The sequence below is a fragment of the Armigeres subalbatus genome, chromosome 3 (genome assembly GCF_024139115.2).
Source record: "Armigeres subalbatus isolate Guangzhou_Male chromosome 3, GZ_Asu_2, whole genome shotgun sequence".
In the NCBI taxonomy this organism is placed as follows: Eukaryota; Metazoa; Arthropoda; class Insecta; order Diptera; family Culicidae; genus Armigeres; species Armigeres subalbatus.
The window spans coordinates 17,914,065-17,935,503 of NC_085141.1; the positions used below are offsets into that span (position 1 = coordinate 17,914,065).

General features: G+C 41.9%; 1 protein-coding gene across 1 annotated transcript in view; it reads left to right on the plus strand.

Annotated features, from left to right (window-relative positions):
• The first annotated feature begins 5,418 nt into the window (after positions 1-5,418).
• Positions 5,419-21,439, plus strand: part of LOC134219543 (uncharacterized) — a 54,608-nt gene continuing 38,587 nt past the window's right edge. The window contains exon 1 of the mRNA XM_062698289.1: positions 5,419-5,658. The gene's annotated coding sequence lies outside the window, so the exon portion shown is untranslated. The remainder of the gene's footprint in view (positions 5,659-21,439) is intronic.

Sequence of the window (21,439 nt, forward strand, 5' to 3'; positions counted from 1 at the left end):
CTATTCGCCAGCACACAGAGGGACTTGCCGACGCGAGGCCTACGCCTGCCCCAGCCTTGCCGAGGACCCCTTTCCGTCCTCGGGCTCGGAACCCGCCCGGTTGACCGACGCCGCGAAAGCGACGATACCATGTTGTTCTTCGCGCGGCCACTTGTTCGATAAAAGGATCGAGTTCGACCACAGGGCACCGGTATGACCCATGAAGCCGACTCCGATCCCTTGGACCACCTCTTATTTGCGCCTGAACTAGCCATCCTTGAGTCCACGCGCCTCCTTCTGTGTAGCTCCGAGACGATTTGGGCGATAGCCGATAAAACGGCGTTCCAGCCAACTTCATCTTTACACATCCTCCGAACTAGGTTGTCCGGGGTAGTGTCCAGACCACATGTGGCAAGCATGTGATCACGCATTGCGCAAAAACGTGAGCACACGAACAACACGTGTTCCGCCGTTTCCTCTAAACATGCGCACACCAAACACTCGGGCGAGGCCGAGCAAGCCAGCTGCGTTACCTGCACTTTGATTTTGCAGCACGCTTAAACGCCGGGCACATCGAACCCCCCCATGGGGTGCTTGCTGTTCACAGCTTTGCTGGAACAAATCAAACAATTGGGAGGGTTCGTGCAGCATTGTGCCTTATGTCCCTCCAATCCGCAGCGTCGGCAGAGATTGCTTCTGTCAGGGCCTTTGCAGTCCCATTGCTTGTGCCCCAGTTCCAGGCACTTGAAGCAAACTTCGGGTTGCTCGTATATGCGCACAGGGCATACCGACCATCCCACCTTGACGCTCCCTAACTTGACTACCTTGGATGCGTCCGCTGCAGATAGCCGAACCAATGCTACCTGCGTCCCTGCCGGACCTTTCCGTAGCCGAACGGCTGCGGTGGGCGTCTCCACTTCACACTGTCGCCGCAGTGCCGTGACGAGCTCTTCGACTTCAGTGATCTCGTCCAGGTCTTTAACCCTTAGATTCACCTCCGTCGTGAGTGCCCTCACCTTGACCGTCTCGCCTAGGACCTCCTCCGTCAACTTCTTGTAGGCGGCGCCCTTTTGCGAGACGCCCCGCTTCAGCTCGAGTATCATCTCGCTCATCCGGGTACGTCTTATTCGACGTACGTCGGCGCCGAGTTCACCGAGCTTGACGTCACTCCTCATCGCCTTCAAAACATCCGAGTACTTAGCCTCGCCCCTGGAGCGATTGGCGCCTACCCTAGACTTCTTGCTACCCTCATTCGCCTGGGCCTTCTTTTCGGCCCTTGACGTCTTCGGTTTCCTCTTGTTCTTGACCAGGGTCCAGGAGGCGTCATCCCTCTCTATTTCCCTGGTCTGGTGCGGCTGAGAACTTTCAGCCTGCCGTAACCCCTTACCACCGTCTTTCCTGAGTGGACGGACCTTTCCAGGTCCTTTCTCCCCCGGTTTTGGAGGTACCTGACCGGGGTTCAGCTTCCCAGCCCCACTACCCTTGTTCGGGGTAGTAACCCTCCGCGTTTTGGAGCGGCCCCCAGGGAGCTCATCCCCTGGAGACTGTCTCCCCCGTTTTTGTGTCTGCTCCGTTGGAGCAGTCACCCCCGACGTACCCGCAAATACTTGAGCCTCAGTCTGGGTAGACTTTGGCACCACCGTCTTCGCTGGCACGCCTTCGGTCGATTCGACCTTGCCCGAGTTCGCGAATCCTTGGGCCTCAGTCTGGGTAGACCTCGACTCCACCGATTTCACGGGTTTACACTTGGCCGTCCCGACCGCCCTCTCCAGCTTGGCGTCCAGCATCGACTTTCGAAGTTTCTGCAAGCTCCTCTTGAGGTCCTTGCTGATATTATGCTTCGATGACGCAAAGTCGATGATGGCGTCCAGCTGTTCCGTCGCCACCTCGAAGGCCGAAAGCCCATCGCGTTTGCGGTTCATCGCCTCCACAAGCCATGGGCCGTCAATAACCCCTACCAGCGTTTTTCTAGCCGAGAGGAAGGTTGAGTGACCCACGCTGGCGCTGCGCACTGAGCTGCCGACTATTGCCTCTGGCCTCCTAGGCGGAGACCTGAACAACCCACCTCTTGCGAAGGGGTTGTCGCCTACACTACTACCACTAATTGAAGAGTTGACTTGGTTTTCCATTTTGGTCCCACGAGTTGCTCGGGAAAAGAGGTCCACCACGCCAGAGCCCAGCATGACGCGGTAAGGGACAATTACTGTGGAGGGTGCCCAGGTACCCCACAGACCCATAGTGTTATATACCGATCGACTCAGTTCGACGAATTGAGGTGATGTCTGTGTGTGTGTGTGTGTGTGTGTGTGTGTGTGGGTGTGTGTGTGTGTGTGTGTGTGTGTGTGTGTGTGTGTGTGTGTGTGTGTGTGTGTGTGTGTGTGTGTGTCTGTGCGCACCCACCCAAAAATATGTTACTCCTTTTTCAGGTACTTACCGATTTACTCGCAACAAGTTGCATTCGACGTAGGATACTCTACCATTGTTTCCTATTGAAAATTGGTCAGATCGGACTATGGGCTCGGAAGTTATGGCCAAAATACTATTTTTATAATGCATGAGAAAGGCACCATCACCACTAGGTGGATTAATTAGGGTTTTTTCCTTTGGAACACAATCAATAATGGGAAAATTTCTCCATAAAAATCTAATGGATTTCACTGAAGTAAGAATCTGAATTTCGGCATTAAACTGTCTTAGATTTCCCCAGGAAATTCTTCTAGAAAAATCTTCCTAAATATTTTTGGAGTTTCCACGGAAAAATCTTTGAAAATTCTACAGAAACTTCTTTGGCACAAGCAATGATTTATAATTCCACGGGAAATAAATTCGCAGTTCAACGGAAAATGGAATTTCCCAGCAAATGTCTTTAAAACTTCCAAAGGAACTTTTGTTAAATCTCCACGGAATCTCCCTTCGGAATTTTCACAATAAAAAGTCTTAGAGTTTCTATAAAAAATCATTGCAATTTCCAATGGAAAGCTTTTGCAGTTTCCATGGGAAGTTATCTTAAATTTTCTTGAAATATCAACCAAAATTTTCACCTGGAATTCTTTAGAATTTCTGGAAAATTTCCACAGTAAATTCTTTGAAATTTCCACAGAAAACTGTTCGAAATTTGCCTGGGGAATTATTCTTATATTCCACAGGAAATATCTCGCAATGTCCGCAGAAATTCTAATATTACCTCTTTTAAAAATGCTTTGGATGTCTACAAATTTGAACCAGCGTCACTGGCGTTGTTGATTTTTAACAGCGGCGCACCGATGCAAAAATATCGGCGGTGTGGCACACACCTCTAAGAGGAATCGAATCTACCGGAAGTTACATTAGTTGATTTGAAGATCTGGTTTCAGCAGCCGCATACAGAGGACTACATTTGATTTTCTATCAAATTGACTTTTGTTTGGTTGGTTTTTGTTTAGTTTGTTTTATTCTGTTTAAATTTTTTTTTTGCTATATTTTTATACTAGAACGGATTTGAAAAACTGAATTATCACGTGATTTATCTCCATAGTATTTCGTAATGCGTCATTGTGCGCAACAAAACGATTTTTTTTTTATTTTGGGAAAGTCTACGTAGATTTCAAGTAGGGGGAAGGTTGGAAAAGTTTACAAAAGTTTACTAGGGGGAAAGTTAAAACCTCTCTGTGTAAATTTTGTATACGTGGTATTTTCACAGCCTCCAAGTATATGAAATCAAAAGAACATTATGGAGACGGTTTTTTTTCATCAGTGCTACCGCGTAGAAAAGTTGCGAGAAAAAGTAAAACCATGGAAATTTGACATGGCATGCTATAGAAAATGAGAATTAAAATGCCTCTATAACATTATATATATATATATATATATATATATATATATATATATATTTTATTAATTTTTAATAAACAATTTTTAGTTTGTGGTGTTAGAAATTCAACAATCTTAAGCATTAACTGCTTATTCGAAAACAATATAAAAATCGATATATCATGTCTATTTTGTGTGCTTTTAAAATTCTAACCCCTTAAGCCAAGATTGTTTTGAAAAACATCTTTAATTTTTTATTTGTAACAAAAATATACTTCATTTCCCATACCACACCGTGTGAAATTTCAATGATTCTACTTTTGCTCTCGATGACAGCTGACGGTCTTCTCCTCCGCTATTAAGCTCTTTTAGTGGAATGTCTTCACTGTCATTAGACGATGACGAACGAAATCTAAGCTAATTAATCTATTCAATTGACTAAAGAAATTTCAATTTATATCCTAAACGATTTCTAAGGATTCCAAAAGATCTTTTCATAAAATATATTCAAAATCTCGAAATACTCTCAAAAAAGTTTTATGATTTCCTGTCCAAATCGCCAAAAATGACTGAAAAATTGAGATCCAAGTTTCAAAAGCGTTGTCGAAATCCAGCAAATTTCCAGCAAAAAAGGGGTACCACAAGCAATGCCAAAGTCTGAGGGGGTACCTCTAATCAAATAGGTTGAGAACCGCATGCGTAGACAAATGCTCACATAGTTTTCAAAAATTTGTTTGAACCGCAAACATGTGTCGTCTAAACTTTCCACGTTTACATGGACAGCCCATGTTTTATTTGGTCGGGGCACTGCTAAATCGCACCAAGCGCCAACACAAAAATGCCCAAAATACGCATTTGTTGAAATTTCCAGTTTTCAATTGAAGTAGGTTTTCTTGCTATCCAACTACAACTTCCACCCCTTCTAATCTTTAGAATATTTATATTCTAAAAAAGCATCATTCAACATCACCAATTTGCTCATCGCCATACACCAATGCCGTCGTGATTGCCGCAATCACCACAACAACGCCGTCACCGGCTACGATTTGTAACGTGCTAAGCCATCGTTCCGCTCCGGGTGGGTTGATTTTCACCACGCTTGATGGCACTTGTCTTGACGATGACGACGATCCTGCTGTGACCAAACTGCCATACACCGCACTTCACTCGCCGAAAATCAGATGGTTTTTGTCAGGATGAGGATAACGACGATGATTGTGATGCTGATGATGATGGTGATGATGATGACATGCTTCTCTCTATGCACGCCTTGCCGCCGTTGATGCAGCGGTTGATGGCAACATGACAATAATATCCAAACTGTTGAGCCGTACCGAAGGGGTGGTGCTCATGCTGCCTTTTTTGTTTGCCGGTGTGATTTTCCTCCCGTCCGTCGTTGGTGGGTTGGGTGTGGAAATCCGCCGCTGCCGACTCCGGATCCAGGCAATTGTATAGAACAGGATCTCGCGCTTGCTATGTTAGTGAGTGAGTGAGGTGGGAGCAGAGATATGCATACAATATCCTGGCAGGCTGCTGCTACGCTTGTTCCTCGGCTCCTACTCGGACGAAAGGAGGATGGTTCGTCGCTGTTGGTTTGTTGGTTTTTAAGTCTGAGCCGGAGATTCATTTCATTTTAAACTGTGTGGCGAAACGGTTCGGTTCGGTGACGCAAAGTTTTGCGGTCTCGCATGGTGTCTTACTGTCGGTCGCTGAAAGGATACTTCATACCCAGGTGTGACTGTCGATGTTCAGTTGGGCTCTTAGCGCAATAGAAGTAGATGGTGAGATGTGATTCGATAGAATAGAACAAGGCGACAGCGTGCAAAGTGATTTTTATACGCCAACAAGTGAGAAGCGCCGGAAAATTCGTAGAAGTTAGATATTTGGAAGGTAAGATAATTGTGTAACATTTTTTTTAATAATATGAATGAGAGAATTTAATGAAAGTTAATTTCATTTACAAAATATCTTACTATTTGCTGCAAAATGTTTAACGAAAGCAATGTTCCATAAAATACTATACCTATTAGATTGTGATTTATTATTCTTATTATTATAGTTCAAATTATAAATTTGAAAAATTCTAAATAAAAGTTTAAAAATATAGAAAGTATAAAATATAGAAATATAATATAGGAAAAAAAAGTATTAAAACCTAGATCAATATGTCAAGCGGTAATGCTGCCTTTTTAAAAAACGTTTGAAAAAATTGATGAGATCTAGAATTCCTTTTTTAGTAAAAGCGAGCTTTTTTTAGGGAAAACTTATCACCATCTCAATTGTACTTAAAACCTCTACCTAGTATGGAGAATTCTACAAAATGCAATTTTTACATTTTTACGACGTGACCTATTTTTGTGAGGCTGAATCGCCTATAGAATACAAAAAATAGGTAAAAGTTAAATGTAGAAAATATTGTTACATTCGCAGTGTTTGGCATTTTTTGTTTACTTAAGAAGCTTTAAACATATCGCTTATTCACTCACCTCCGACGAATTTGGTTGTTTTGTTTCCATTGCATAGGTATATTTAAAATTTAGTTTTATACCACCACAGTTTCTAAATTAGTGTTCAAATTAAGTTTGTATGATAGCATTCAATGAAACTGACTAATGCGATCTAAGCACATTAATGCACTATTTATCATCAATGGACGTTTTATTCTTTGGGATAAAGTGACAAAAGGATAGACATTATGCTTTTAATCGTAATGGTTTAGTCAGGGAGCAAACAATTTATAAAAACTTGGAAAGACTGAAATGAACTCAAATTTTCGCGAAGAGCTTGTGAAGGCTTCTTGAAGATTTTTAGAGTTAAAAAGATGTTTGTTACTGCATGGTGGAGTGTTACCCGATTTTTTGACCTGATAATTTTTAGTCAGGATTAAGTGTTGTACAGAATTCAAACCTAGAAAATTTTAAGCTCTCAGAAGTCGTTTAAACGTATTGACAGTTGGCGGCTCGGTTGGAAAAAATTAAAACGGTTTGATTTTGGTTTGAGTTGTCGGGGGTGGAGTCAAAGTTCGCCGAACATGTTTGAGCATTTGTAGTGAAGTTGCACAAACCCCCATATATTTTGTGATGGTTGGTGCTCAAGTTGGCGCTTCGGTCGTTCGTGTGTGATATTGTTGGTCGAATAAATTGATTGTTCGTGTCGCTGTTGGTGAAACTTGATGGATGTTTGAATAAACGAGAGGTGGAGTCAATGTTGGTCAAACTGCTTGACCGTGTGTATGTTCCATAAGATGTTTAGGGCCGCCCAGAAACCGCGTGGTCATATATGAAGGGAGGGGGTTTTGTAATTAGTACAGACTTTGACAGTTTTCTTCTACAGCTTAGCTTAGCTTGGACTTGGAGCTTAGACCAGTGGTGCTCAGCATTTTGGCGTTTATTTTTACCTTAGTTTGCTTTTCACACAATAAAAATGAGCTTTCACCTTACAAGTTAGTACTTGGACGAAAGCTTTTAAATGTATCTATCAACTGAGGATATTAAAAAGATTATTGGTGTCAAAGTTACTCCATACGATTTAATCGAAATAAAATTACAGTGCGGCCCGCGGGCCGCACCTTTGTTTTGCTGTGACAGTTCCGCACGGAGTGAATTTAACACCAATATCCGTTTTATTACCCTAAGCAGATAGATATACAGTCGACTCTCTACATCTCGATGTTCTATATCTCGATATTTCTCACTATGTTGATGGTTTGCTCGGTCGTTTCAAACTACATACATTCTGGCATTCTACATCTCGATAACCTCCGTATCTCGATATCTCTCTATCTCGATGTGTTCTGAGCATATTTTGTTCTGAATTCACTCTCATTATGTCGATATTTTTAAATTTTTAGGCTACTAGACCATGTCTGGACAAAAACAAACACATCAACAATAAGAAATAAAATTTGTTTTGTTGTCGTTTTTCATAGCAACAAGCTTTTTTGGATCTCCTACTTATTTCAATTTTCTTTCCATTCCTCGATCTCTCCCTATCTCGATGGTCCCTTCAATATCGAGATGTGGAGAGGCGACGGTATATGGTCAAAGCTCATTTTTATTGTGTGAATAGCAAATTAAGGAAAAAACGCCCATGCAAAGTACTGAGCACCACTGGCTTAGTCTGACTGTACATATCAATGGTTGCTACTCCGTGATTGATCAGAACTGGTACAAATTGCACTACGATCCAAGTGAATAGTGGATTTACCATCTATTCTCGAAGTGCACGTTTCAGCAGCTCTCAAAAAATGATCAATTATGGCACCGGCCAAGTCCTCACAGTCAGTTGGGAAAAGGAAGGGAATGTAGAGAATACCTCTGCATATCCACAATTACTACAGAAAGGAAATATTGTTAGTTGCGTAGGGTAATCAGAAACATAAATCGGGATTTACCATGGAAAGTTATGTTAGGCAACTTCTATTTTACTAATTACTTCGGATATTTTATATGCAACAGCATTAGTATTTTTATCTGATCTTTAAGAATAGGCTCATTCAATAGGTTATTCTTTATTAACTGAATTTTTATTGTGTTTTTGTTACAGAGAGATTCGCTGCCGTATAATAAATTAAGCACAATACGTTTTTAACAATTTCCTGCTCCTCAAGCAAGACCGATTCCTCCAGGGTCATCGATATCAAACTGCGTCTACACCGATTTTTTTATAAACATTTTTTTTTTCAAAATGTGGCCTTATTATATAATATTACGTAACGCAAAAAACGTTGTTTTTGAGAACACCCCACCCCTCGTAACAATCTGGCCTCTTGAAAGGAGGCTTCCGGGCCTCTTGAAAGGAGGCTTCCGGGCCTCTTGAAAGGAGGCTTCCGGGCCTCTTGAAAGGAGGCTTCCGGGCCTCTTGAAAGGAGGCTTCCAGGCCTCTTGAAAGGAGGCTTCCGGGCCTCTTGAAAGGAGGATTTCGGGCCTCTTGAAAGGAGGCTTTCGGGCCTCTTGAAAGGAGGCTTCCGGGCCTCTTGAAAGGAGGCTTCCGGGCCTCTTGAAAGGAGGCTTCCGGGCCTCTTGAAAGGAGGCTTCCGGGCCTCTTGAAAGGAGGCTTCCGGGCCTCTTGAAAGGAGGCTTCCGGGCCTCTTGAAAGGAGGCTTCCGGGCCTCTTGAAAGGAGGCTCTCGGGCCTCTTGAAAGGAGGCTTCCGGGCCTCTTGAAAGGAGGCTTCCGGGCCTCTTGAAAGGAGGCTTCCGGGCCTCTTGAAAGGAGGCTTCCGGGCCTCTTGAAAGGAGGCTTCCGGGCCTCTTGAAAGGATGCTTCAGGCCCTATTGAAAGGAGGCTTCCGGCGCTCTTGAAAGAAGGCTTCCAGGCATTTTGAAAGGAGGCTTCCTGGCCTCTTGAAAGGAGGCTTCCGGGCCTCTTGAAAGGAGGCTTCTGGGCCTCTTGAAAGGAGGCTTCCTGGCCTCTTGAAAGGAGGCTTCCGGGCCTCTTGAAAGGAGGCTTCCGGGCCTCTTGAAAGGAGGCTTCCGGGCCTTTGAAAGGAGGCTTCGGGCCTTTGAAAGGAGGCTTCCGGGCCTCTTGAAAGGAGGCTTCCGGGCCTCTTGAAAGGAGGCTTTCAGGCCTCTTGAAAGGAGGCTTCCGGGCCTCTTGAAAGAAGGCTTCCGGGCCTCTTGAAAGGAGGCTTCCGGGCCTCTTGAAAGGAGGCTTCCGGGCCTCTTGAAAGGAGGCTTCCGGGCCTCTTGAAAGGAGGCTTCCGGGCCTCTTGAAAGGAGGCTTCCGGGCCTCTTGAAAGGAGGCTTCCGACCCTCTTGAAAGGAGGCTTCCGGGCCTCTTGAAAGGAGGCTTCCGGGCCTCTTGAAAGGAGGCTTCCGGGCCTCTTGAAAGGAGGCTTCCGGGCCTCTTGAAAGGAGGCTTCCGGGCCTCTTGAAAGGAGGCTTCCGGGCCTCTTGAAAGGAGGCTTCTGGGCCTCTTGAAAGGAGGCTTCCGGGCCTCTTGAAAGGAGGCTTCCGGGCCTCTTGAAAGGAGGCTTCCGGGCCTCTTGAAAGGAGGCTTCCGGGCCTCTTGAAAGGAGGCTTCCGGGCCCCTTGAAAGGAGGCTTCCGGGCCTATTGAAAGGAGGCTTCCGGGCCTCTTGAAAGGAGGCTTCCGGGCCCCTTGAAAGGAGGCTTCCGGGCCCCTTGAAAGGAGGCATCCGGGCCTCTTGAAAGGAGGCTTCCGGGCCTCTTGAAAGGAGGCTTCCGAGCCTCTTGAAAGGAGGCTTCCGGGCCTCTTGAAAGGAGGCTTCCGGGCCTCTTGAAAGGAGGCTTCCGGGCCTCTTGAAAGGAGGCTTCCGGGCCTCTTGAAAGGAGGCTTCGGGCCTCTTGAAAGGAGGCTTCCTGGCCTCTTGAAAGGAGGCTTCCGGGCCTCTTGAAAGGAGGCTTCCGGGCCTCTTGAAAGGAGGCTTCCGGGCCTCTTGAAAGGAGGCTTCCGGGCCTCTTGAAAGGAGGCTTCCGGGCCTCTTGAAAGGAGGCTTCCGGGCCTCTTGAAAAGAGGCTTCCGGGCCTCTTGAAAGGAGGCTTCCGGGCCTCTTGAAAGGAGGCTTCCGGGCCTCTTGAAAGGAGGATTCCGAACCTCTTAAAAGGAAACCGAGACTTTTGAAAAGAGGCTTCCGGGCTTCTTAAAACGGAATCCTCCGATCCTCTTGAAAGAAGACCTCCGGGCTGATTAAAAGGAGGCTTTCGAGTAATGTAGAAGGATGGTTCCAATCCTCTTGCAACGAAACAACTGAGCTTTTCGGAAAAGCCTTCATTTTCCTCAAATGGAAGCTTTCGAACGTGTAGACTCTAATTTTTAGTTTAGAAGCATATTCTTTAACATATCATTCAACATTTTGTTTCGAACAGGTGGATTGCATAGAAGCAGGCCTTGGAAAATTCTTTCAAAAACGAACGAATGTTTCGTTTTTAGCCCACAGTGAGAGCTTAATTTCGGTGCACCGATTGATGTTCGCTCGATGACGTGCTGCTTCCTGCACAAACAAGGGAAGAGGCATTCGTTTTATACATTGGAAGTGGGGAGTTTTGGACGTGGCATCTTCACAAGCTGGCTAGTGCCGAGGAGGCATCGTTCAGTAGGGCAGCGTGAAATGAAAATACTTCCTTCGTTCATCGGCAGTATTTCAGATGCGAGTGAGTGTTGTGTAAATACAAAACCATATTAGCGAGAAAGAGAGAGCCTGCATTAAAAACCTCTTTTTTACACATTTATTTCAACAGAAATGCGCAACTCAGTAGAAGTGAGGAAAGAGAGTTTATTATTCTCTGCACTAGCGGCTGCTTGATTTCACTCTCCAACTTTTTCGTACAGCAGTGCCATATGGAACGAGGAAGCATTCTTCAACTGTTCTCTCATGAAGCTGCCTCTCTGGGGAGTATATCTTGTTCTGAAGCATCGGTTCTCATTTTCATTGCTTCATTCATCCAAGCCCTGCATAGAAGATTTTAAAAACTTGTTCATTCGTCGTTCTGTTCTTTTGATCTTTTATTCACAGCCCTTAATTCACTGTGCTGATTGTAGAAAAAATTACTCAATTGTCTTGGAGTTACTGATCACCATGCATATTATGTACAATACAACATTTTGAATTAAAAAAATATACATATATCAGAACTTAATCAGTAAGTTTTGATTAAAATTGCATAAAATCCGCCATTATGCATTTTTGTCCGAGGTACCCCCTGAGCCCGGCGAAGGTACCCCCAGGGGTACATGTACCCCAGGTTGAGAACCGCTGCGCTATGCAATTAATTTGTTATGCGTAACAATATTCCGAAGAACACCATATTTTGCGTAACAAATCGTAACAAAAATAAAACAACCCCCCACCCCCTATTGCGTTACGTAATATTTGAACAGACCCTTTCATGCATGATCATGATATTACAAGTTTTCAAATTTTTGTTACTTTTGCAAGCATTTTCGCTACAAGCTACACGAAATGCAAATTAATTCATACTTCATTGCTTTGCCAATTCATGAGTGTAAAAACAAGTTAAATTATTCGATGAGACTTGATTCTCTGTTTTTTCCCAGAAACTATGTTCATAATTATCGTTGCGTTAGATTCCCGTGTCAGGATGTAAACGAAATTGATCTTTTAAAAAACTTCTTTATTTGGAATTGTGAGCAGATAAATACCACATAAGGGTCAAATTTTAAAATAGATGGGATTTTCAGAGAAACCTAAGCTTCTAAATAAACACATTCACACAACATTCAACGTTACAACAAGGTTTTCAATTTCAGAAATATGAATCAGTCTATGTCTTTGAAAGGCAAAATGTATGAACGGTACTTGATATTGCATACCGAAAAAGCTTCACAGGTACTCAGAAGTTATTCATAATAAATCACAGGCGGTAAAAGTTATTTCATGATAATCATTTTTGTTTGCGATATTATTCAAAAATAAAAAGAACGACTAAAATTTTCAAAATGTGTTGGGGTGCCAAAATCGGGTCGAAAACGTGATAATATCGGGAAGTGATAAAATCGGGTCGAAAACGTGATAAAACCGAGGGTAGATAAAATGTGTCTACCCCTGAATCAGGGAGTGACAAAATCGGATCGACACTGTATACAGAAAAGATCTTCTTTAAATGAATGAATCATTTTTGGGAAGCTAGATCATTCGGATTGTACAACATATTTCTTATAAACACGTGCACTCAATCTACTGCAAGCCTATATTGAAGAAACCTCTGAGTAACATATCGAAATGAGGAGCATTAGATGCTTGGGAAGGTCTTCGAAGAAACAGCCACAGTAGTCCAGGAGATATGTTTCCTTTTACGGATGCCCCAGAGGCACTATATAAGTTGTAAGGAGTCAATTTGATAAATGTGGAAAATGAACTGCAGTATGGCATATTTTGATATGAAATATGATGTTTTCTTCTATTGGACTCCCAGCGGCATCTTTGAAATTCCACTAGTGAACAGTGTGATCGCGGTAAGGGTTCATTGACAGATTACATAACGTTAAAATTTACCGTTTTCAACCCCCACCTTTCTAACATTTTTTATATGGAAGGGCTCTAAAATTTGTATAGGCCGCATAGCTCAGACATACACCATCCTAACCCCTAAAGCGTTATTTAATTTGAGAATGGGCCCTAATGAATTTCAAATGCGAAACCATTTATTTGATGGAAACTCATGGAGAGCTGTAACACGGTTTTCCGGATAAACTGACACGGTTGATCAAAGCGACGATGGATCGGGTGATGTGCGTAGTTCGAGTTTCAGGGGCATTCTCGAGCCCCTTCGAAACCCGCAGAGGGTTACGGCAAGGTGATGGTCTTTCGTGTTTGCTATTCAACATCGCTTTGGAAGGTGTAATACGAAGAGCAGGGATTAACACGAGTGGTACAATTTTCAATAAGTCCGTCCAGCTATTTGGTTTCGCCGACGACATAGATATTATGGCACGTAACTTTGAGAAGATGGAGGAAGCCTACATCAGAATGAAGAGGGAAGCTAAGCGGATCGGACTAGTCATCAACACGTCGAAGACGAAGTACATGATAGGAAGAGGTTCAAGAGAAGACAATGTGAGCCACCCACCGCGAGTTGGCATCGGTGGTGACGAAATCGAGGTGGTAGAAGAATTTGTGTACTTGGGCTCACTGGTGACTGCCGAAAATGACACCAGCAGAGAAATTCGGAGACGCATTGTGCCTGGAAATCGTACGTACTTTGGACTCCGCAAGACGCTCCGATCGAATAGAGTTCGCCGCCGTACCAAACTGACAATCTACAAAACGCTAATTAGACCGGTAGTCCTCTACGGACACGAGACCTGGACGATGCTCGTGGAGGACCAACGCGCACTTGGAGTTTTCGAAAGGAAAGTGCTGCGTACCATCTATGGTGGGGTGCAGATGGCGGACGGTACGTGGAGGAGGCGAATGAACCACGAATTGCATCAGCTGTTGGGAGAACCATCCATCGTTCACACCGCGAAAATCGGACGACTGCGATGGGCCGGGCACGTAGCCAGAATGTCGGACAGTAACCCGGTGAAAATGGTTCTCGATATAAAAAAAAATTCTTTAAAAATTAGTTTTTTTTTGTGCTATTTGTACGGAACAAAAAATATTGAAAAACTTTGCACCCAACCAGTTTTCGTAACTTACATCCCTTTGCGTTTGACCCCCTTATTTATTTGATGGGAAATCATGAAGAGAAAGCAACCGAACGGCTTGTTTTGATTAAAGCTATGTCCATTTAGAATCCGGAATGATAAAATCATCTGTATCTCGGATTGACGTACAAAGAAGGTTAATACATCAAAACAAGAGTAATTCACTGTACTTTAAGGAAAAATTATTGATGCAAATAATTTTTTCTTGTTTTTAGTGAAAATTCGCACCTTCTTCTTTATTCCTCACATCAGAAGTTGCAGACCTCCGGAGTCAACTTCCTTGGCACATTTGTTCAACATTTTGGTCATCTGAGTCGCGTCCCGAGCTGTTTTTCCACTTTTTACACTTTTCTTAAGCTTCCGCTTCATTATTGCCCAAAATGTCTCGATGGGCCGGAGCTGTGGGCAGTTGCGTGGATTTATGTTTTTATCGAAGAAATCTTCTTTATTATCCCGGTACCACTGGATGACTTCCCGGCTGTACTGGCAACTCGCCAAATCTGGCCAAAACTTCACGGGACCTTTATGGGCTTTATGGAAGGTCGACCGCGGTTTTTTGAGACATTCCTCCTTGTACAGCTTCGAGTCCATCGTCTTATTCGTCACAAACACTTAGGTCTTTGCCCCACAGCTGCATATCCCTTGCCATAATCATCCGTTTTTTTTGCAAGTTTGTCCAAAAATCAAACTTAAACTTCGCAGGAACTACTCCTCGTGCCGTCACAATGTAGAATTTTTGGCTAGGAAGCTGCCCGAAATCCATTTTGACGTAGGTTCCATCGTCGATGAGCAGGATTATCAACGTGGGTGTGCAGACTTTTTTCTCTCCTTTCGGCTTCCATCTGGAATAATTTTTGACACGCTGCACGAAACTTCGTGAAATTTATACCATAGCAAGTAGGCGCCTAGGTAGACAAACCGCTGTAAAAAAAATCTTGCAGCGGTCACTTTCCGTGCCGCGCTAAGAAACCTCGCAGTTAAAAACTGTAGAAGTGCTTAATGAACACTAAGCTGCGAGGCGGCTCTGTCCCAGTGTGGGGATGTAATGCCTATAAAAAGAAGAAGAAAAAGAAGGAAATGATCCATCTTACTCGTTCCCTAGAGGAATCTTTTACAAGGATTGTGGTTAATAATTATAAAGAACCATAAAAAAGAGCTGACGCTCGACAAATTTCTAAGATTATGATGATGATCTGTAGTTTTCGAAGCATATCCGAACAGAATCTCGTCGCTTTGAAACATGTTGACCATATGAAGTTGACCAAAATCACTTGGCACTCTGGCAGTAAACGACATGAGTTTCAATTGCTCCTAAGAGAAAAATCACGAACTTTAAGTTATCGAATGGCATCAATCCTGCTGGAACCGGTTCCGGGTTGGCTACCTGAAGGTGACCAAACTCACTTGATATAATAAGTATGTTTACTCAGTTATTTGAGTAAACAATCTCCCAGCGCCGGGTACCTCCCAATTCTGGACACTTATTAAAACGACACTTTAAGCAGTTCCTTAAATTTCTTATTAAGTAGAAAAAAGCTAATTAAATTCCTATATTGCTTGCATGGGACGCTAGGTCCACATGTTTTATTCTTCACGACCAGTAGATGGTAACAGACTTATATCAAAACAAGAGAGTCCATCACGGGACAAAAAAACGGGATTAACTAACGGGAAAAGTACAAAAAATATATAACTTTAAGAAACCAAAAAGGGTAAATGCTCCTGGCTGGACTTGATTTCAAAGCTCCGATGTGACTTATTTTTGTGATTTTTTCAGCGGTAAGTACGAATTTCAGCAAAAAAGCGACAGAATTCCTTAACATCTAGAAACTAATTCCACGTTTGCCTGAAATTGTCACAAAACTGTAGTCCTTTTTTAAAGCGTCGCAAAAATATACTCCAAAATCTGGGAATCATTGGAAACGCGCCAAAATAATCAAATCGACTTCTGACAACAGTAAAGGTTCGTTTTGTTCTGTAAAGGTTCTGTTCTAAAAAGCGAACGCTACCTTCCGATTAAAGTAATAATAGCATTTGTCTGCATTTGTCTATTGCAGAGGAAAATACTTATTTGCAAAATGATTGTTAATCTGTGCCAAACAAATTGTTTCAAGAAAGGAAAATATATAAAGAAATGCCTGAATATTCTTAGTAATGTTAAATACAACCATTACTACACTCCAAATAATCTAAACGTTGTTTCCACCTGAATTTTCAGGTACATTTTACGTGCACACGTAGCTGCAAATGCTTCAGAAAAATTGTAAGAATGTTAAATTTAAAACATTGTTTATTGATATGTGGCCTTTGACTACAAGCAACGTTTTGAAATCTATCCATACATTCAATTTCTATATAAGCAACATCAAATATTTCATTGAGCTTTCATTTAAGCTTGAACACAATATAACAAAAGTTCATAAATGGACTTCAAATATGAATTTTGTTCTCAGCAATATTACGCTGCTAAAATGTTTTATTTGACAAAGATGTTAATATAAACATGAATCACCTATAAGCTACTTTGTAAGCTTTAATGATTTTGTTTATCTATTAAATGAATTTGAATCCAGATGGAGCTCATATCCGCGCTAAATCCACGCATTTGCTAGTTCGATTTCCATATTACGTTTTGGCATCGTGATCAGGATTTGTTCCAATGCTAGCAGCTTGGACCCTGCGTTGCTCGGGATCGGCACTTTTGCTTTCAAATGTCAAATATTTGTGCACCGGAATTTAGATTGATTTATTTACATTATTTAAAATTTCTTAACTTTTCATCAACTTTTCGCATTTTGATTATTTTTTTAGCATTTATGAGCGAATCGAACTATACATAAATCATGCAAATCGGTCAACCCGTTCATGAGTTATAGTGCCTCAAAGGAAACGCAATCTCGTTTTTATATATCAAGACAAAATTTTCAAAACGACTTATCTGCTTTTGTAAACAAAGATTCAAACGACGATTTGACGAATCTGATAGCTCTCCCACGCAAACCAACACCATCAACAGGTAGCGAAAACCTTCACCTACCTATAGAGATGAGTGACGTTTAACGCTCGCACACTGATGTGCAATTCGGCATGTGTAAATACATGTTTGTTTTCCTTCTGCTCATAACCTCAAAATTGATCGAGTCATCACAATGATTGCGAAGGAGTCAAAACATATATGGAAATATACTCATTTTTACCCAAACTTTGCTGAGTAGCACCATCTAGGAGTGTTTGTTTTCCTTTTATCGCCACTCACACATTCGGACGTGAGAATCTCATTTGATAGTGTTGGTTTGCGTGGGAGTGCTATCAGATTCGTCAAATCGCCGTTTGAATCTTTGTTTACAAAAGCAGATAAGTCGTTTTGAAAATTTTGTCTTGATATAGAAATTACGGAAAAATCTCGGGATCCCGGGATATGAAACATTTTTATCCAGAATCCCAGGACAACAAAAAGTGCCGGGAGAAGGGCTCTCTAATCAAAACTTGTTATTCTGTTACAGCATTTTTTTATAACAGAGGTTGTTATAAAACATGTACCATTAGATGGTAATAAAAACAAAAATTGTAAAAAAAATCTTATAGTTTTAACAATAAGTCAGATAAAATAAATAAATAAATAAACAAACAGAAAGTTTTTTTTTATTCATATATTTATTTGGTATAGGCACTCTGTGTCCTTAACCGCTACTGTGTCGTGATCTACTATGGTATTCTGCTGTACAGAATCCACACAGAATCTATTTTTAGATATTTATTTATTTATTTATTACTTGTCTTCGAACTAATCGTACAGACAGATACTACTAACTAGTTATACTACTTTTAAACACACACTTGGTCATATTATAATTAAAATAAACATACACTTCATTGAAACGTCGACAACAAATATCAAACGGGTTATTTTGTCCAAAAACGGTGCGGTGTGCTGGAAGACGTAGGAAATCTGTATACTCCATTGCACAGTGACGTCACACACGACTTTTGACAGGTACTGGTCCTGTTGTTTACAGACGACTTTATTTTAATTTTGAGATACTTCTATCATTCTTTGGATTTTCTGCTCGGTAATTACCTAAACTTATCGATAATTACCAATATTTAAATGCGGAATGTACGGAATGTCTTCAACATCGTAAAATATGCAGATTTAATTTGGATCAAAAAAATTCTAAGTCCGAGACGTAAACAACAGGACCAGTACCTGTCAAAATAGTGAGGTTAGGTTTGCCGCGCGCAATGACCTATGGCGGGTTGATCTCGCTGGAACGTTGATGTTGACATTACTCAGCAGCGTCGGACAGTCAATGTTATGAGACAGGATATCGAACACGAACAACCGTTGAAGAAGGATTCTCCTGCTAGCCAGAGATGACAGATGAATTAATCCACAGCGATGCTCATATTGTGGAAGGCGGACGGGGTCATTTAACGGGAGTCGACGAAGCGGACAAATCGAATGAAATTTCGTTGAATTCGCTCGATCCGATTACTCTGCACCACATGATATGGAGCCCACACGAGGATAGCGTATTCCAGTGTACTGCGGACCAGGGCACAGTAGAGATATTTCAAGCAGTATATATCTTCAAACTCCTGAGCGTTTCGTTTTATAAATTCAAGCATTGCATACGCCTTGGCGGTTGTTGTAGTTATGTGCAAATTGAAGTTGAGCCTGGAATCTAGCTGGACGCCAAGGTCCTTGACGGTGCTGACTCTAGTGATACTGGCGGCAGACATATTATAATCGAAGACAGACGGACTTCTCGATCTACTGAACGATATCACATTGCATTTTTTAACGTTGATTTCCATTCCATTTAGCGTGCACCAGTTTACCAATGCGTCGACGTCAGCTTGGAGAGCACAGCATTCTACCAATGATGACACAACTCGAAAGAATTTCAAGTCATCAGCGAACATCGCTTTCGGGGATCTAATTGTGGTGCAAAGATCATTTACAAAAAGCACAAATATGAGTGGACCTAGGTGACTTCCTTGTGGAACGCCGGAAGAGATAGCGAAGGAATCCGAGCTCCATTATTCGTTATTGTTGTCGTTGCCAGTTCGTCTTGTCGTAAGTCCGTTGTGTCCGTTTGTCCATGTCGAGTATTCAATGATCGTTGCATTGTTCGGTTGCCATTTAATCCGGGTAACGTTGGAGGCATGCCTCCGAGAAGAACAAGTTGTCAGTCGTCATCAGCTGTCATAAGACGAGTTTATACAATCCCATTGAATTCCACCACTTAATTGTATCTTGACAGATACGTATTTCGACCTCAACGGTAAGGCCGTCTTCAGTGTCTCGTACTTGACTCGACTTAGTCGAGTCGAGTCAAGTACGAGACACTGAAGACGGCCTTACCGTTGAGGTCGAAATACGTATCTGTCAAGATACAATTAAGTGGTGGAATTCAATGGGATTGTATAAACTCGTCTTATGACAGGTGAAAACATTCCACTAAAAAGCTCAAAATAATTTTCTTATCAGTCGTCATCAGGCTAGGAATGGGCCTTTTTCGGGAAAATATCGATACTGCCGAATAGCCCCCTTCATACGGGAGTTGGCAGAAGGAAGGTCGTGTGATATGTGCCATCACAAATATTGCCCTCCGCTCGCTTTCAAATCGACTTCTATAAAAACATTCTTCATGTCTGCCGTATCCTAACGGAACTATCAATTCTATACTTTCGCCTCTAATTCTATCATGAACATGTACGTCCAAGTTTGGAAGATGATATCAGCATTTCCATATCATTGTAAATATTCTTTGATTTTGTAGATTACTCAAAATATCCTCTCCTTAGCACTTTGGATGTTGTAGTCGGTTTGTCAAGTGGTCCAGTAACTTATAAAATTGTTCTGTTTTGCAGACCGTGATTCTTGACTTCGACCCCCCTGAGTGCTGGCACCCTTGGCGGGGGCCAACCTTGCCAACCGCACGCTACGGCGATGCCCAACATTTTTCTGATTTAAACCTATATTTTGTATATAGTCGATAATTTGATTTAATTAAGGTCAACTTTCCTAAAGAATCCATATTTTTGACGCCTCTAACTAATGAAAGCAAAAAAAAATAACTTTTATGCTTCGTAATGACGAATTTTAGATGCTTCCGAAGCTCATGCTTTTATTCCAGCCTAAAATCTTTCGATCAGTCACAATTGTGATGTTTTCTGAGGTAATTAGCACGGAATTGTTAAATTAACATTTTTTCATAAGATGTGGGTTCCAATTCTAGTTGAAATCTACCCCATGTGATCATTAGTAGACAAGTCGAGTCCAGTACCATCTGAAGACGGCCTTACTGTTGAGGTCGAAATACGTATCTGTCAAGATACAATTAAGTGGTGGAATTCAATGGGATTTTACAAACTCGTCTTATGACAAGCAAAAACTGATGCTTTTTGAAGCCTCTAGCTATTTAAAAAAATCTAAAACAAAAAAATGAGCAAGTGCTGTACCGGTCTGAAGAATTGGCCTAATGTTGATTCAAAATCGAGTGAATGTTGGGGCAAACTTGAAAAAACAGCACATTTTTGATCGTTTGTTTTATTTTATTTTAATTTAGGCCGATACAAATATTTAAAAACAATTATATTCCCCCCCTTGGATTTTTTCGCCCAAAAAAAATTTTTTCAGGGGGCAAAAAAAAATCGAGTAATTTTGAGGATTTTCAAACATTTTTCAACAAATCCGAGGAGTTTTTTCATTTTTATTCATTCTAATATTAATTTTTTATTATCCCCCCCCCCCTCGGCCTTCCAGAGACCAGTAGGACATAATTTAAATTCAATATTTGTAACGACCTTAGGGGTCGTACACTAATTACGTAAGCAATTTTTCTGGGTTTTTCGACCCCCCCTCCCCCCATGTAAGATTTTTTCCAAACAAAAGATTTTTTATTTATATGGCGCGTAAGATATTGACCAACCCCCCCTCCCTCCATAAGTGCTTACGTAATATGTGTACGACCCCTTAGGGGCGTCAACAAATGTGGGGTTTTCGGGAAAGTTGACTTAATAAATAAATTAAAGAATTGATTTTGACGGGAAAGGTCAATTGTTCGTTTTCTAAACAGTAGGGTTATTTGGCCAAATTGTTGAAGGGAGAAATGCCGTTTGGCTGGAAGAAGTCAGAGAGATTAAAAAGTGGGAAGTAAACATGTGAAAAGAAGTGGTGAAATGTGAGAGTAATGAAAAGCGTGAAAAACAAAGTGATAAATGAAAAGTGAAAGATGATAAGTGAAAGTGGAAGTGAGTGTAAGTGGAGCGTGAAAAACGAGAACCCAGTCAACGCCAGATCGTATATGATGCCAGATAATATGCTAAAGTGGAGGCGATATAGATACTTTCCCATACAATATGTACGTATATTGCCTCCACTGTAGCATCTTATGTTGCATAATAAACGATTTTGTGTTGACGAACGGAAGTGCGAATCGAAAAGCAAAAACTAAGACGTAAAAAGGTGAAAAGTTTAAAATGAGATGTGAGAAGTGAGACGTAAAAAATTAAAGTAAGAAGTAAGACTTAGAAA